Here is a 15,069-nt window from a genome sequence, read left to right on the forward strand (position 1 = left end):
TTAAGGCCCACATGCATGCTGGTTGTCATGGAGTCCAAGTTCAAATTTTGAATTTGTTCTGGAAGGTGCACAGCAGAAGTCAGTTGGAAATAATCTACTTTGTTGCAATGTGTTTGGGGGGCTGACATCATGCAGGAGAATGAAACCGATAGAGAACCCACAGACTGCTAGGTTTGAAGGGATTGGAGGAAACATAGGATGAAAATGTGAGTGACCAATCACTCTGTACTCCTGTGCATGAGATGGGCCAGCAAGGCAGATATAAGGCAGCCAGGTCCCATGAGGGAGCACTTGCCTGCACATCTTTGTATTCCACGACCCAGCTGCTGCTACTGATTCCCTGGAACCATGTCAAGGGCTGTGGAGAGGTCACAGCCATTCACCCTGGAGGAGAACATGGCTTTGGTGGATGTGATCCTCCCACGGTACCCCATGCTGTATGGGCGACCAGGTTATCAGGTGAGTGCAGTGTCCACTGGCACAGACTGTGTCCCTTTTTAGTGACTGTGACTTCTGCCATTGTGTCCAGGTGTGACACACATGCTATGTACTGTAGGGGGGGTCCCAGGGGGGGGAATGCCTGATGTCTCCCAGCAGTGCCCTGAGACAGGAGGGGTGGGGGCCTATCACTCCCAGCAGTGCCCTGAGACAGGAGGGGTGGGTGCAGAGTCCTCCCAGCAGTGCCCTGAGACAGGAGGGGTGGGGGCCTATCACTCCCAGCAGTGCCCTGAGACAGGAGGGGTAAGTGCAGAGTCCTCCCAGCAGTGCCCTGAGACAGGAGGGGTGGGTGTGATGCACAGTGTGAGCCTGGCTCATTGATTGTGTAGTTGCCCTCATTCCACCTGTGTCCTTTCAATGGCACGTACTGCTTTTGGCCTTCCCCCAGAGGATCATGTCCCTATGACAAAGTTGCAATGCTTTGGATGCACACTATGCCTTGTTGTAAACAGCAAATGTGTTCTAATCTGTGTCCACGTGACATGTGCAAGGTGTATTGATGTAGTGTCACTTGTTCATCCTCACAGGTAGACGCCTCTGCCAAGGAGCAGATATGGCTGGACGCCGTCAGCGCCGTGAGGAGTGCGGATGGTCGGAGGCGGCACCTGTCCCAGGTGAGGAAACGCTGGCAGGATATCCGGTGCTGGACGCGGAGGATCGCACGGGTCCTGCTGGGGGACTCACCTGAGAGCCACAAGAACCGCGGGCGCTGCCGTCTCTCCCACATCCAGAAACGTGTGCTGGCGGTGGTCTTTCCTGACTTGGACAGGCGTCTACAGGACATGCAGCAGCCGGAAGGGGGTAGGTACATGTGTGTGTTTGTTGTGTTTCACCAGCATTTGTAAGTGCACTGTTCCATGGATGCACTTCCAGGGTTTATGGTGCTGTGCAGATCCTGTTCCCCACAGTATTGCAGTGCTCTCCTGCCTCCCTTCCCCTCCTTGCAATGTGTTCCCTGGTCTGTGTGTAGTCAATCCATCACAAGGTTATGTAGCCTGACACCTTCTCCAAGTGTACAATGCCTGCAGCATCATGTGTGGGGGTGGTGTGTAACAGGTTTTGTGACCTTGCCTGTGCCCTGTCCAGTTCTGGACTTGTGGGTTCCATGTCAGTTGGCACTAATGCTGAGTCCAGACATGGGAGTTAATCTCTCGAGTGCCAGGCCTTCCAGCAGGCATGTCCCATGTGGTGGCCTGTGACATGATGTGCATGAGTGTGCGTTAGGCATAGTGCAGGGATGTTAGCGTGTGTTGCAGTCATTCCCATTCAGGAGCATGGAGTTGTGTGGCCACTACTGTCCCCAGGGGCATCTTTTCCTAGGTATCATGTGTGTAATCCGAGTATGTCGACAATCTCTGTGTCTACAGCATAGGTTGTGCTCTGTGCCATTGTCCCCTGGCACCATGTTCCTTGACGTGAGATGTATTACAAGTGTCCACTGTCCAGCCTGACCTGATTTTCAAAGTACATACTCACGGTGGCCATTGCCTGTGTGTCTTGTTGCAATCATCTGATGATGCCCATTTGTAGATTATTATTAGGACAGGCGCACCTTGGGTATTTGGTGTGCAATCTTGAATTGTTGCATCCCATGTGTATTTCACCCAGACTAAGAGATGTAAGTGCTTCCTGTGTCTCCACAGATTTGTCTCATGTAGGGGGTGGGTGGGGCGGGCATGGCCTACATGTCAAGAACTGTCATCACCTTGCTCGGACTGGCCAGTGTGTGATGTTTGTCTGGACATACACTCAAGGTGCAGCGTGCCAGTCAGGGTGGGCATGTTCTCAGTATTACCTATGCTGCATGTGCCTCTAGTTCCTGGCTCATCCCAATTTCCTGCCACGCTGTGTGGTGCAGATGCAGTGCTGTATTGTCCCCAGGGCCTTGCTCCTCAGTCAGAATACCATGTCATCTCATTTGCTATTGTGTCATGCTCTCCATAGTTTTTCCATGGCATGGTGGGTCACACAACTGTGTCTTGCAGGGCCTACGTATGTACCTTGTTTTGTAGTTGTGACTCATCCTTTGTTTCAGGCTATGCACTGTAACCTACGTAGATTTGACTCATGTGACATATGTATACAGGTGTATGATTAATTTCTGTCTCTTCACCCTGCCCACAGCATCGTCGGGGGACACGGAGGGAGTCATGGACACAGACGGCGCGGAGGGACCGAGCACCAGTGCCAGCGGTGACATCGGGGCTGGCACTTCGAGTGGGACTGAGGCGGAGGAGAGTGACCCCGGGGACCTGTCGACTGGCACAACAGAGTATGAAGCTGACGGGTTCGAGGATGATCTCTCCGAGTGGGCGGTGGCTGCACCACCATCTGACAGCAGCCCTACATCTGGCACCGCCCCCTCCATTGGCATCAGCCGCCTCCCACGTGCTCGTGTCCCTTCCCAACGTGCCCGGTCACCACATATCTCCTTCCTGCCAGGCACCGCACCCCCTGCCCCTGTCTCCACTGCTGCCGCCAATGCTGAGTCTGTGGACATCCAGCGGCAGTTGCAGATTGGTCAGACTGCGATCCTTAATGTCCTCCATGGTCACAGCCAGGTCCTCAACAACATGGAGGCATACTTGGAGGGCATTCATTCATCGCAGGCTGACCAACGCAACTTGCTGAGGTCCATAGACTCCACACTGACTGTAGCAGTGGGTCTCCTGCAGCACTACGTCCCACCCCCTACCCCTGCTCCTTCCACAATTCCCACTCCCATGCCTGTCCCACATACACCCAGATGTAAGAATGCACCCACCACAACAGACACAGGCACCACACCAGCAGGGAAGGTCCGCCGCACACCTCCTGACACGCACACACAGGGTGCAGTAGGCACACCCACTGGGTCGGGGGGCAAACGTGTGACACGCAGCCAGAGTGGGAGTCCGCATTCCACCCAATCCACTCCCTCCAAATCCCCTCCCCTCAGCTCTCCTGGCCACATCTCCCCCAAAGACTCCTTCATGGCCGCTCTGTCCCTGAGCCCCACAGTGACGCCACCACGCAAGCGGTCAAGGAAGTCCTCGGGCAGGGTGGTTGAGTCCCCCCCCCTGTCCACACCCTCCCCCAGTGGCGCTGCGACCCATCCCTCTGACCCCCCCCCCCTCCTTGGGGCCTGTGGTTCCTTCGGGTGCAGGGGAGTCCCTGGAGGAACTTGCTAAGGTGTGCAGCGAGATCCTGGCCTCCGCCTTTGGCCCTGCCCCACCCCCTGTGGTGGAGTCCTCCATCCCTGCACCCACAACGCCTACCCTTCACCCTCCTGTCCCTGTGGTGCCTGTTTCTTCCCCAGCAAAAACCAAAGTAAATGATGGACGGAGTGTTGAACATTGCAAGCACTCACCCCCAGTCAACTGATCTGGGTTTAATCCATCACCGTTCTTTAGCCCACTCTGCCACCCCAGTTCAGACATGGCCATATGCAAATCAGTCTGACCCTGTGCCTCATGGGAACAGTCCAGCCTGAACTGCCAAGCCATGTCTTCCCTGGACCAGAATCAAGCTTCCTAGGACCGGTTTCTGGCATTTCAGCCGTCTTCAGCCAGGCTTGCTTGAATCCAGTGGCAAAGTGAGCAAGGGACTCACGTCTGAGCATACCCCGCCAACTTATGGCAAACAAAGCAAAAACCAAAGTAAATGATGGACGGAGTGTTGAACATTGCAAGCACTCACCCCCAGTCAACTGATCTGGGTTTAATCCATCACCGTTCTTTAGCCCACTCTGCCACCCCAGTTCAGACATGGCCATATGCAAATCAGTCTGACCCTGTGCCTCATGGGAACAGTCCAGCCTGAACTGCCAAGCCATGTCTTCCCTGGACCAGAATCAAGCTTCCTAGGACCGGTTTCTGGCATTTCAGCCGTCTTCAGCCAGGCTTGCTTGAATCCAGTGGCAAAGTGAGCAAGGGACTCACGTCTGAGCATACCCCGCCAACTTATGGCAAACAAAGCAAAAACCAAAGTAAATGATGGACGGAGTGTTGAACATTGCAAGCACTCACCCCCAGTCAACTGATCTGGGTTTAATCCATCACCGTTCTTTAGCCCACTCTGCCACCCCAGTTCAGACATGGCCATATGCAAATCAGTCTGACCCTGTGCCTCATGGGAACAGTCCAGCCTGAACTGCCAAGCCATGTCTTCCCTGGACCAGAATCAAGCTTCCTAGGACCGGTTTCTGGCACATGATGCCCTCACCCCTGTGGAAGACAACGGATTGTAACTGTGCAGGCAAGCTAGGGGACACGCATCCCACTGTGTCCCCCATCCAGCTGGGACTCCTGGACTGCCCTATGGCCTTTGTTAATCTTGGACCAACGTCATACTAGTTTTTTGGTCATGCTGAATAAAGCTATTTATTTTTTGCCCTTGTAACACTCCTGCATTGCTGGCATTGCTGTTGGTGGGGCTGCTACATGGTTGTGGGTGTTGGTCATGTGTTGGGTGTGTGGGAAATGTAGTAGTGTGCTGCTCATAGGGGGGACCCTGGGATCTGTGTGCCATCACACGGTGTTAGCTAGCTTTCTCCATTCATGTAAGCAGTTGCTGCATGTTGCAATTGTCCCAAGGTGTATTCCTTCCTCTGTGTACCCTAACTTCTTCCCTGCAGGGTGTCCCCTGACTTTGGCACAGAGCTGTGTGTCCATTAGCTGGGTGTGTGACGTAGTCCTTCACCTTTGCACATGCATGCTGAGCGATGTCTCCACCTGCATCATTCGTGGCATCCTTGGTAGTCATTGTACTTGTGTATGTGGCCTATTGACATGACTTCATGTGTACATGTTTTCTTTTCTGCGCTATGCATGCGTATACTCCCAGCCTCGCACACATGTGGTACATGTACTGCAGGGTCTTTGTGCACCTGACTGACATTTGTGGGCATGGTATCTGTGACTACTCCACCCTTTGCGTTCCATGGGCACTGCTGGGAGGACACTGCACCCACCCCTCCTGTCTCTGGGCACTGCTGGGAGGACTCTGCACACACCCCTCCTGTCTCTGGGCACTGCTGGGAGGACTCTGCACACACCCCTCCTGTGTCTGGGCACTGCTGGGAGGACTCTGCACCCACCCCTCCTGTCTCTGGTCACTGCTGGGAGTGATAGGCCCCCACCCCTCCTGTCTCAGGGCACTGCTGGGAGGACTCTGCACCCACCCCTCCTGCCTCTGGGCACTGCTGGGAGTGTTAGGCACACACCCCTCCTGTGTCTGGGCACTGCTGGGAGGACTCTGCACACACCCCTACTGTCTCAGGGCACTGCTGGGAGTGATAGGCACCCACCCCTCCTGTCTCTGGGCACTGCTGGGAGTGATAGGCCCCCACCCCTCCTGTCTCAGGGCACTGCTGGGAGTGATAGGCACCCACCCCTACTGTCTCAGGGCACTGCTGGGAGTGATAGCCCCCCCCCCTCCTGTCTCAGGGCACTGCTGGGAGTGATAGGCCCCCACCCCTCCTGTCTCAGGGCACTGCTGGGAGGACTCTGCACCCACCTCTCCAATTTCACAATATGTACGCTCATGACATACACGGATGTGGGTACGCTCCATGCATTCGAGGTGGGGGTAGGTGTCGTACTTACACTGTTGGGGTGGGGCTACGCTCCATGCATTCGAGGTGAGGGTACGTGTCTTACTTACACTGTTGGGGTGGGGGTACGCTCCATACGTACGCGGGTGTGGGTACGGGTCGTACTTACACTGTTGGGGTGGGGGTACGCTCCATACGTAGGCGGGTGGGGGTACGAGTCGTACTTACACTGTTGGGGTGGGGGTACGCTCCATACGTACGCGGGTGGGGGTACGGGTCGTACTTACACTGTTGGGGTGGGGGTACGCTCCATACGTACGCGGGTGTGGGTACGGGTCATACTTACACTGTTGGGGTGAAGGTACGCTCCATACGTACGCGGGTGGGGGTACGGGTCGTACTTACACTGTTGGGGTGGGGGTACGCTCCATACGTACGCGGGTGGGGGTACGTGTCGTACTTACACTGTTGGGGTGGGGGTACGCTCCATACGTACACGGGTGGTGGTACGGGTCGTACTTACACTGTTGGGGTGGGGGTACGCTCCATACGTATGCGGGTGGTGGTACGGGTTGTACTTACACTGTTGGGGTGGGGGTACGCTCCATACGTACGCGGGTGGGGGTACGTGTCGTACTTACACTGTTGGGGTGGGGGTACGCTCCATACGTACGCGGGTGGGGGTACGGTTAATACTTACACTGTTGGGGTGGGGGTACGCTCCATACGTACGCGGGTGGGGGTACGGGTCGTACTTACACTGTTGGGGTGGGGGTACGCTCCATACGTACGCGGGTGGGGGTACGGGTTGTACTTACACTGTTGGGGTGGGGGTACGCTCCATACGTACGCGGGTGTGGGTACGGGTCGTACTTACACTGTTGGAGTGGGGGTACGCTCCATACGTACGCGGGTGGGGGTACGTGTCGTACTTACACTGTTGGGGTGGGGGTACGCTCCATACGTACGCGGGTGGGGGTACGGGTCGTACTTACACTGTTGGGGTGGGGGTACGCTCCATACGTACACGGGTGGGGGTACGGGCCGTACTTACACTGTTGGGGTGGGGGTACGCTCCATACGTACGCGGGTGGGGGTACGGGTCGTACTTACACTGTTGGGGTGGGGGTACGCTCCATATGTACGCGGGTGGGGGTACGGGTCGTACTTACACTGTTGGGGTGGGGGTACGCTCCATGCATAAGGGTTGGGGGTAGGGTCCGTACATATCCGTCCCCACGCTATGTGATGCTTGTGCGGGCCGTACCCAGGCCTTTGCCACGTGGGTACGAGCCGTCCCGCCATTGTTGGGGTGACGTGGGTGTGGGCGTGGTACGACTCATACCCATGCTCTTCAGGTGTGGGTACGGGACGTACCTGTCTGGTTGTGTTGCCGGTTCGCGTCGTGACGGACTTCCGTTGTGGCGGTCGCTGGCTTAGCTGGACACGCCCCCACCCCCTCGTAGTGACCAGGGCATGGGAGTCAGGTATGTCCAGGGCATGTGTGCTGTGTGACTTTGTTGGGGGGTTTGTGGCCTGCCCTGGTCCTGCCACCCCCACCCCACCCCACTTTCCCCCCTCCCTTAGTTGTTCTGACCTTCTGCGGCGTCTGCGTCGGAACCTGTAGAGGAGGTCGACTGCTATGAGGGCCGGGATGACACGTAGGTTCGGGTCCATGTCTGTCCGTCGCGTACGGGTCCTCCTTGTTCGCGTCGTCCTGTCTGTCCGTCGTGTACTGGTCCTCCTTGATCGCGTCGTCCTGTCTGTCCGTCGCGTACTGGTACTCCTTGATCGCGTCGTCCTGTCTGTCCGTCGCGTACTGGTACTCCTTGTTCGCGTCGTCCTGTCTGTCCGTCGCGTACTGGTAGTCCTTGTTCGCGTCGTCCTGCTTTCCCGGCAGTTTTTGGCAGCCGGAAAATATTCACCGTGCGGGATGACGTCGGTGCGAATCGTAATTCCTGGTTCGTGAATGGCAGGCTGCGAGCGTCCCGACGTCAGATCGGCGCTTTCCCGGATCGCATTTGTAGGTTTATTTTGTTCGGTCGGGGTTTTTTACGATTCGTACGGAAATGGTGTTCCCGTGCGAATCGTAATTCCATGTTTGTAAATTTTGACGACCGGGTACGCGTCGGACGGAGAATATGCTCCGTCCGACGGTTCGTACCCGGTTTTTACAGGATCGTGATCGGCGCCTATATTGTTGAATACTTAACAGTGTTAAATTAAAATACCTTTGGTTTTTGGTTATTTTTCTTGGTTTTGCTTCTGGTATTGTTTTGGGCTGCTGGCTGGAGTTTTTGGGTGTCTGGTCTTCTGCTTTTCAAAATGTAAATTAAAGTTGCAAATATTTATGTGAGTTTCTGAAAGAAAAAAAAAATTAGATATGAAAAACTTTGACAACGTTTGCCAAAATTGCAACATGTGAATACTTATGTGTGTATTTGACATTTTATTTTAGTTTATCTACATCAGATCCTACACTTTCTCTACAGCTGCACCTACATGGAGTTAGGATATTAATTGTTACCCCTACACCATCCCACACTTTCCCTACTGCTGCACCTTCCTGGAGTAAGATTAGTAATTGTTACCCCTAAACCATCCCACACTTTCCCTACTGCTGCACCTAACTGGAGTTAGAATAGTAATTGTTACCCCTACACCATCCCACACTTTCCCTACTGCTGCACCTACCTGGAGTTAGAATAGTAATTGTTACCCCTACACCATCCCACACTTTCCCTACTGCTGCACCTACCTGGAGGTAGAATAGTAATTGTTACCCCTACACCATCCCACAGTTTCCCTACTGCTGCAGCTACCTGGAGTAAGAATAGTAATTGTTACCCCTACACCATCCAACACTTTCCCTACTGGTAAAGTTAATGTTTTTATTTTCAAAATTAATATTATTAGAAGTTTTTAGTAATTTACCTTCACATTAATAAAGGTGAGTTGTGTAGCTTGTGTAGAAAAAATATTATTAAAACGATATGTTGGTTGTCACAGAAAAACAAATTCCTGTTTTAGGAAAAAAAAAACAGTTCATATAAGTTCGTAGACATTAATTTTTCTTAACAAAATAATATTGTTTATGGTACATTTGAAAAAATATTTAAATTATATTTGCTGCACTGTTTGGATGGAAATGAAACATGAATTAAGACAAAACATGATGTTTAAATTTATTAGTAACTTACTTGTAGTAGGAAAGAAAGAATGCTTCTCCAATGGATTGTAGTGTTCTCTCAGTGTAGGAGTCAGAGGGTTAGGTTTTAACGTCTGGTCTCTCCGGGAGTTGATAATCAACTGCTTTTAAAATGGTGTCTTGCTCGTATTTATAAGTTTTAGTCAGTGTCATTATTAATTTTAATAAAAACAGCGTTCGTTGTGTTTTTTATTATACTTTTAATTGCTGTGGAAAATGATAATTTAAAAAAGCATTAAAAGATGTGTTGTTTTCACTTATTCGCTCCGTTTTGGCATCCATTTTGGAACCTGTATTTTGGTATTGTTTTCATAGAAAGTGTTGTAGGACAAGTTTTAGAAGTGGGATGGTTAAAATGGCGACTATGTGTATGTGTTTTGTTTTTTAATCTGTTTAGTTATTTTGTGATATAATCATAATTTACATGTATATGATCTCATCTTTAATTATTCATTATTTGTGTTAAACTTTTAAAATTTGTTACATTGGATTTTTTTGGGTAAATAAGAGCATTAATTTTAATACTCGAGTATTAATTTTAGGGGTGGGCGGAATTTGCGGAATTAACCTTCGCAAATTATCGCGAGAATGCAGAAAATCTCCGCAAACATGCCGGAAATATCGCGAAGATGCGGAAGTTTTTTTGCCGCCTGTTCGCGGTATTTTTTGCGTGTTCGCGGGTCGCCAACTTACCCATGCGGTCTCTCACGGGCGCGGCCATCTTGTTTTCACTTGTCCCGCCCTCTGGCGTTGTTTACTTCCTGTTCCGGGTCGCGCAATGCATGTTCGCGGTCGATATTTCCTGTTCGCGATCGCTTTTACTTGATCGCGTTGCTTTTTGCTTGCTCAGGGAGAAAATATCGCGCGAACTTGCGCACGTGGTCGCAACGGGCGCGGCCATCTTGTTTTCCACTCTATTGCATGGTTCTGGGGCCTGATTTTCAATCCTCCCTAAATCTTTTCAAACCTTTGTTTATAGCCACTTTTTTTGGATCTTTATTACTTATTATTTCTCTAACTATTTTCCTGCCTCTATATTTTTGGTTTTTGTGTACTTTTTTTTTGTTTTTTAGCTACTTTTTCTCTTTGTATTGCCCGCTATTTATTTCCTTTACTCCTTTATTTATTTTACCTTTTCTTTCCCGCCCCGTCCCCAGAACCATGTCCAAGGGCAGGGCTGTTCGCCGGCGCAGCCAGAGCCGCGACCGCCTTCCTTGCGGAAGGCGGCGCCCACAAGGGGTGCATGCACGGGCCTTATTTGGGGAGGCGGAGTTGGCTGCACTAATTTTCTTTGTGCAGCGCCACCTCCCCTCAACCCTGGCAGCAGGTGGCAGGCCTGGGTCCGGGTACGGCCTCCGGGAGCGTCGGCAGCGGTGGGGGAAGGTGCGCCGGGCAGTGCCGCGCATCTCTGGGGTCCGGCGCACCCAGGCACAGCTGACGCACCGGTGGTCTGACATCCTGGACCGTGAGCAGGACCTGCTGGACCTGCTAGGAGTGGAGGTCCCGGGGCTTGGTGAGTACCTATTTAATTATTACAACTTTGTGTCTGTTCTTCTGCTCTATGTTATATATTGCGAATATCTTTTTTTCCTTCCAACCAGCTAGAATGTTGCTGCTTGCAATACATTCCAGGTTAATAACGTTTAAAAGTCTTCTGTGATTATGACACAGGTGCTCTTCTGCGCTACTACTAATCTTACTTGTTTGCAGCTTTCCGTTTGCGCTTGCTTAGCGTGATTCTTTACGAGTTTATTTTAGAGAAATTAAGTTACGTAATGCTACAGTGACTCACGTCCACTCCTTACTTTGTCCTGTCACTAATAGATAGGGGCGGATTGATACATAGGTTTAGGTACTTTGTATGAGCTTCTAATTGGTTAGTGGTATGCGTGATGCCCCCCTCACTCAGTTACGTGACGTGCTGCTAGTACGCCAGTCTTTAGAACCTTTCTAGTTTGTTCAATGAGTGGAGGTAGGCTTTGCAGTTACTTAGCAGTAGCAGATCAGCATCAATCAAACCAAAATTTGGTGTATACAAAAAATGTAGTCATGTTCATGTGTCCTCCATGATTGGATCATACACATTGTTGAGGAATACAGTCGAAATGCATACTTAATGTACAATTGGCATGCCTGGAATAGGTGGGCTAGGTTGGGTGGTACGTTGTACTAATTCTTAGGCTTACTTGTAACTTAGTTTTCTGGAATCAGAATGGAAGAATGGATTACTGTTGATAAATAGTAACTTAAGTAGTCGAACTGCGAATCCCCCGATATTACATGTTGACCAGATGAGATCGGTCAATGTAGTTATTGCAATTGTTTACATAAGTGTTTTTTGACCGTTGTTGAAAAATATTGTCTTTGCTTAAGTTGACACCATCCATCAATGTTTGTCTCTTTCTTATATCTTTCCTGTTCATCAGCACCCAGGGGCAGACGGGCAGGGACTGGGCAGTCGGCGGGACAGGAACACCACGAGGAGGACACCGCTGAGGGCTCCTCTGCTGGCCCCAGTAAGTCTTCTTGTTTTTAATAATATTTCTTATTCCATAACTTTTACTGCCCCATTTCTCCCGAACTATAGTGTGTTTCCAAATGCTATTCTTTTACCACCAATTATCCCTCGATCTGTACGGTTTCAAAAAGCTTATCTCTGCCTCCGCTATGATGACTGAGTACCACTACATACTATCAGTCTGTCTGTCTGTACTGTAGTAGCTAGTCTTGCCCAGTTGGCCAGTGCCACTCTTTGTGAAAGGTTGTAATATAAAACTCATATTCACCAGTAGCTCATACAATCCGTTGGGTTGTTGTCTTGTACTACTTTTTACTCTTGTTGATGTTTAGGCTTTGAAAATTCACAGCAACAGCCCTACCAGATTTCTTAATATTTTGATATGATACCCTATAGGACATACAACTGTTGTAGGGATCTTGCACATACATTTGCACCAGAAAATAGGATGTTGGTGATGGTAGGTTGGACCTTCCTTGCACACCTCAATCAGAAATTCCGCACCCACCACAATTCCACTGCTTGACTATAGTACTGTCTTGTCATACCTATTAGGTCTCGGAACCCTCCCCCCAAGATAACCAACAAGTAGACAACCCAGAACATTAACACACGCAACCTCTGTCGTGGAAGCTATTCACATGCACACCCTTACTTTAATTTGCTCAATCGTGTAAGTTAGTCCACTCCACACCAAATACCACAAAGTCTATGTAAGTTTCAAATTTTTATTTCGATTTGAGAAGGTCTGTACACTGTTTTCTTAGCAGCACCAACCGGCAAATCAATAACATTAAAACAATATACATTGTTACACTTATACAGTTGGGAATTAAATCATGATAACTGAAGTGGTGGAAGGCAGCACCACCATCCCATAGCAATTTAGTTTATATACATTTATAAATGAAGATGTGAGTGAAGGGACCCCTCACCTCAGAAGAACCTAGTACTGGTAGTTGGTGCATCGTTCAGAAGCTCTGGTTCGTAGAAGCGAATCTTGCGTCTGTAATGCGAAAAAAGAAATGGTGTGCGTTAGTATATTGCAACTTGCAAGCATTTCTCAGCCGTGCCAAAAAGTGTAGCATCTATGGATAAGCAATATGGACTAACAGTAACAGTAGTACACCAGTTCTTCCTAAAAAAGTGGCTTGTTAATGTTTGTTGACCGCCTGTACGCAGCGCGTAGACTAGACAGTAGCAGTGTGAGGCAGGTCATGTGGGCTCAAAGGTGTCTTAAGAAGCTGCAAGGTAAAGGTAACGTCACATGTGCATGGCTAGGGCTAATCAAGCAAATGCTACAATGATCATATAACTTAGTGTCTACTCTACTACTACCTGATTTGTACTAGTGATTTATGTTAGTATTAACTCATTTTTCAACCTTGCTACTGATCAATAGGGGGGAGGTGTATATGTTGCCTAATAAATGTGTAATGTTTTCTAGGCGCACTACCGACCACCATTGCTGGGGCCAGCGAAGGCGACGCAGAGGGCGAGGATGCGGCAGTTGCAGATAGCAACGGAGGGGGAGTGGCAGCACCAGTGGCAGGCGGTGGTAAGTTAGATTCATAATCTTTAACTATTGTTTAACTTGACAGCACACTCACTGCAAAGGTGTACTGTATGTATATGTATACTGTAAAGTTGTGAATTAGGGCCCCATTAGGATGGTGGGCGTATTGCCCCCGCCGGGCTGGCTGGAATTCACTGCCGTCACAGCAGGGGCAAACCTCCCGCCATCCCTGTAGAAAATATTCAGACATGTCTAGGCGGAAAAGGGTTCAATATGGCGGTGGTGTCTCTCTCACCACACCGGCAGCCATATAATCTGCATTTTGGAATGCCTTTGCGTGGCGGCATTACCGTCCGCCACGGAAAGGCATGCACACATTGCAGAGTATGCTTGGGGGCCCCCATGGAGGGTACCTACCGATGCTATGGTACCCCCCCGACTTTCAAAGCAAAACGTGACAGGCTCCGTGCGAGGCCCGTCATGTTGTGCTTGGAAAAGCAGCACAACATTTTAGCATTGCTTTCAGCAAAGCCAACCAGAATTTAAATTTAAAATAACAGGGTGCGCCCGCCACTGTGCCGGGCGCATCATCCTAATTAATTGTCCCCACGGGACCCCCACCCTTTTTTAGCAGTCGGATGGCGGGCGGACAAAGTCCGCCCGCTATCCGATGTCGTAAGTAAGTATGAGTTCTTGGGGACGTTTGAAGAGTGAACTAGAAGACTAGAATTCCCTTTAATTGGTATAGGACTAGGAGCCAGAGTATTGAGTAACCAATGGCCTCATCTATCTGATTTCAACTCCGCTTTGAAAGTTTTATGGAGAAGAGCACCTGGTGCACTGTTCAACTAAAAAGTGTAAGACAGGTGGAAGGAAGAAGGACGGGCGACATTTAAAATGTTATGTACTACTGTGCTTTATTTTATAGTGCTACTCTACCATGCCACTATGTGTGTAAATAATTACCTTGTCCTACTGTTTTATTAAGACTATATTTTACAATTGTCTTGCTTTTTCTTTTTGATACACAGCTACTCCAAAAATCAACCGGAAGGAGTTGGCCGCCAAGGCACGGCGCCGGAAGCTGGAGGCAATCCAGCATGAATACCGGCGGCTGGTGATCCTAGCCGAGGAGGAGGAGGAGACTGCAGCAGCAATTCAAGCCTCCTCCAGTGCCCCGGGCCCCAGCCACCGCCCTCCAGCGGTACGGCGCCACCGTCTGGCGGCTGCCCGCCGCCACCGTGCCATCTCCGGTGCCCCCCCCCCCACTGTGGCTGCAACTGCCGCGGCCTTAGACGCCGCGTCGCCCATTTAGAGGACCAGATTCGTGTCCTCCTCCAGTCCCGCCCCACCAGTTAGTCCCTGTCACTGCCCCTTTTTTAATTCCTGTTCGTTCTTGACTCGTTTGGGCGTTCTCTATTTCTATGGACAGTCGTTGGGGTTAGGGAGGTGGGTGGGTTAGCTTTTGTGGGTTTAGTTTATTTGTTAGGGTCAATTAAATATATTTTTCTATGTTACATGCAATGTTGTTAATGTTTTGTAGGTGGGGTAACTGTTTTACATCACACTGTTTCTTTGCTGGTGCATGGCCGCCCATAGCGTGTGTTTGATTTCAATAATTTGCTGACTGTATAAGACACAAACAGATAGATGCGACACACCTCACTCATTGACTGGTCCTACTATGCATTCTTTGGAGTGGTGTTTGAAACTGACATCATTGACAACATGTCCATTATTGATTCTGCCTCCCCCAAACTTCTCTCTTACCGGTGCTTGATGTTTATGTCCAACTG

At 50.3% G+C, this 15,069-nt stretch overlaps 1 long non-coding RNA gene across 1 annotated transcript; it reads left to right on the forward strand.

The window, feature by feature from the left end:
- Window positions 1-11,661: 11,661 nt before the first annotated feature.
- Window positions 11,662-14,373, forward strand: LOC146869033 (uncharacterized). The gene is made up of 3 exons (XR_014966471.1): window positions 11,662-11,755; window positions 13,205-13,315; window positions 14,305-14,373. It is a non-coding gene; the product is annotated as an uncharacterized LOC146869033 (long non-coding RNA).
- The last annotated feature ends 696 nt before the right edge of the window (window positions 14,374-15,069 follow it).

This window comes from Triturus cristatus, chromosome 1_2 (genome assembly GCF_964204655.1).
Source record: "Triturus cristatus chromosome 1_2, aTriCri1.1, whole genome shotgun sequence".
Taxonomy (NCBI): domain Eukaryota; kingdom Metazoa; phylum Chordata; class Amphibia; order Caudata; family Salamandridae; genus Triturus; species Triturus cristatus.